The 3394-nt window shown below is 35.4% G+C and overlaps 1 non-coding gene across 1 annotated transcript; it reads left to right on the top strand.

Annotated features, from left to right (window-relative positions):
* The first annotated feature begins 254 nt into the window (after positions 1–254).
* Trnak-uuu (transfer RNA lysine (anticodon UUU)) lies at positions 255–327 on the top strand. The gene has a single exon. It is a non-coding gene; the product is annotated as a tRNA-Lys (tRNA).
* Positions 328–3394: the final 3067 nt, after the last annotated feature.

The following is a 3394-nucleotide window of genomic DNA, read 5'->3' as shown; positions in this document are numbered from 1 at the left end:
AAAATATCTTTAGACACAAAAACTCAGCTTGCTGTTGTATGGTCTATCGTGTGCTAAAAATGGTGTGAAACCCATAATAACATTCTTCCGTGTGTACCTACCTATCGATATGGTTTCGTTAACACTGTGTTATCAGAGGGGCTCTGTGTCCTATTCATATCTCAGATGTAAACAGTCAGTGAGTACATAGTATCGAGAAAATGACTGGCACAAGTAAGTCCCCGAGTAAAATTTCGTTCATCACTTCACAAGCAGCCCGCCTAGCTCAGTCGGTAGAGCATCAGACTTTTAATCTGAGGGTCGTGGGTTCAAGTCCCACGGTGGGCGAATTTTTTTTTTATATTATTAATGATTTAAATTGGACAAGAATAATTTTTTTAAAAACAGATATTGCTAGTACAGTATTTAAAAAAATGTTTTTCCTGAGTTTTGATGCTGTAGGGGAAGAGAAATCAAACCAATTGTAGTTTTTCCACTTTTCCTTTCCGACTACATTGTATTCGGTTTACATAAAGTTAAACCATGTGTCGCACGATCAGTAAATGTGCTGAATTGTAACATGTGCTGTATTGTATGTCTTTCTTTATAGCACTATATTAAACTTTGGTGATTATATGTATGATTGGACCGCTCCACTGGCCCAGTTGTAAGAGCGTCCGCCTCAGATGCTCTTACCACTTTTTGTGTTTATTTCGTGGGTTCGATCCCCGGCCGAGTCATACCAAAGACTTACAAAAATGGTACTAACAGCTGCCTCGCTTACCGCTCAGCATTGGCGCTCAGCATTAAGAGGTTTACACCAGGACTCGTCGGCCTGGTGTCAGGATAATGTTACTGGGTGGGACATCATTCTACGTGTTTGCGGCATGATGCCCCAGTGCTAGACATCACTATAAACTGTCACAGTGCAGACATCGTAGCGATATGACTAAACAATTGTTGAAGCTACGTTACAAATCCAAATCACACACACACACACACACACACACACGCACACGTATGATTGGTCGGTCGTGCTGGGAACTTATTTCTCAACTCGAGTAATTAACATATATTTGTTTTGTAAACTGGACTCATTTCTAAACATAAGCAGTTCTCGTGATATTCTCGTGTATAAATGTTTGGTCATTTCAGACAAAATTCTTGTGTACTAGACGTTTGGGTCATATTTTTTGTTACACATGGCATGAAATATTGATCTACAGCTTAGAAAAGTGTACTGGTAAGTCAAACGGAAGCAAGACAAATCATGCACATGTGGAAATAGAGTCTGGTAAATGTGTGGTCGTTAGTTGATTAGGAAAAAAACCCAAACATTCGAGGTTTTGGCGCGTTCAAGATCTCTTCAGCTGACAACGAATGCTATCGCTGGTAGTAGTGGAAACGTCGACCTCAATTCAGCGTCGCGCTTTTTTGTGTTTATTTCGCTTGCTCATGAGGTGCTGTAAGACCTTAAAAACACAGAACACGGGATATTTCGTGTGTGACAACAAAGATTGTTAGGGAGTTGATAATATCGTCAGATAAATAGGTATCTGCATTCCCATTAGGTCAAATCGAAGTCCTAGTGTGGTCAGTAAATTAATCTGTATCAAAAGTTTATCAACCTATTAATAGTAATTCCAATCCTATGTGACAACTTTGATTTGGTTGTATTTTCAACGTAGTTTTCTAGCACGAATGAAACAAGTGTATTTGTGTACGATTAAGTGCGATACGTTTCTTTATTATAGATTGGCTACTTTAGATTCATTTAAATCGAATACAATCAAGAAAAAATTGGTACACAGCTTACGATTTTCCCCTTAACATATGTTGACTAAATAGTAGCAAAAGGTGGAACTCCACAGTTTAGTATCTTGCTTAGGGTTCGATTTATAATTTTATAAAAATTCCCAGATTTTCCTCACAAGTTATACTGGCTATTGAAAATGGATCTAGTATACCTTAGGTATTCTTAAAAGAACCTTGAATTCCATTTATTTTGGTGTATAATTGAAGGCTGTAATTTGAGTTATAGAGCAAACGGCTTGACCTTACTTCAGATGTGAACCTATCCAAAAAGAAATGCTAGCTGCGCTTGGTCAATTCACTTCTATATTTTCTTTAAAATACTTTTTATACATGTTGTATTTCATTTATTGCACCTTCCTGTATTATCTAGTCTGGAAAAATTCGTTTTCTTCATTTTAATACCTCTTAAAGATAGTGTCATTTAGACTAATTCAGACTGATTTTTCGACCACATGGGAGTGGCCATTTTGGTTAGCCGTGTACTTAGATCATGTCCAGGTTCCACAAGCGCTGTATTCAAAGAAATTTCAGTCACAGTTCATGAAAATAACCTAGACGTATGCCAACATTCTCACCACTGTGATTGTTGCAAATGCAAACAACTTTACCTTGCACATGTCACTCTCTCAGAAGAACATACTATTTTGTAGAACCCCTCATATTAAAAATAGTCAAGCTAAGAAATGTATTGCTAAAGTAAAATAGTTTTCAATTTAAAAAAATTACTTTAGTCTTCATATGCACAGTGGCATAGTATTCGTCACACGATCCCGTCGCGTGATAGGTTCGTTTTCAGGACTAATATTCAAAATGGCTGCCTCTATGGCACATCCTATTATTTTTTAAAACTGAAAATGCCGATGATTTTCCGATTGCGACGATATGGAAAACAAATCATACAGTTCAATTCAGTTGGGTTGATTATTCGGTCATCCAGTACTTCGAACATATTTATGTCTCATATGGGATGAGATTTTACGTTTCTGTTTAGAATTATAGATAAAACGAGTATTCCAGTTAAACAGATATAATGTTCTAGTTTGCATTCAGAGAGTATCTATAGCAATCGAATTTAGAGAAAATGAATATGGTTCCAGAATTTAGCAGTGTCCACTCATGGCAATAATTTAAACACTTCGCAACAAAAGAAAAGCAATCATACTGTATTATTTCTGTTATGATTTCATTTTCAACATAAATTCCTTCAAAGAAGACCTTTTTGCAAAGACTTTTAGTAATCAAATTTGATTTCCCTTCAAAACGGACAGGTGAAATTAAGTTTCGATATGTAGAACAGCATGTCAACGTTATTCGAAGAACGTTTTAAGAGGACATGAATTTTATTTAGAATTTTTGAGGGAATCTCTGTCTCTCTGTCTCTGTCTCTCTCTCTCTCTCTCTCTCTCTCTCTCTATATATATATATATATATATATATATATATATATATATATATATATATATATATATATATATATATATATATATATAGATAATTATTTGTTCTGCATAATTTGTCACTTGGTCATGATTTAAAGTACTGGTAACATGGAATAAAGAGTTGCTATTTCAACTAATGTTTTCTTTTTCCATTTAATATT

The sequence above is a fragment of the Sinohyriopsis cumingii genome, chromosome 3, assembly GCF_028554795.1.
Source record: "Sinohyriopsis cumingii isolate HCF-2022 chromosome 3, ASM2855479v2, whole genome shotgun sequence".
Classification (NCBI taxonomy): Eukaryota; Metazoa; Mollusca; class Bivalvia; order Unionida; family Unionidae; genus Sinohyriopsis; species Sinohyriopsis cumingii.
Note: the sequence above shows the minus strand (reverse complement) of the source record. Positions and strands in the feature narration are given on the sequence as shown.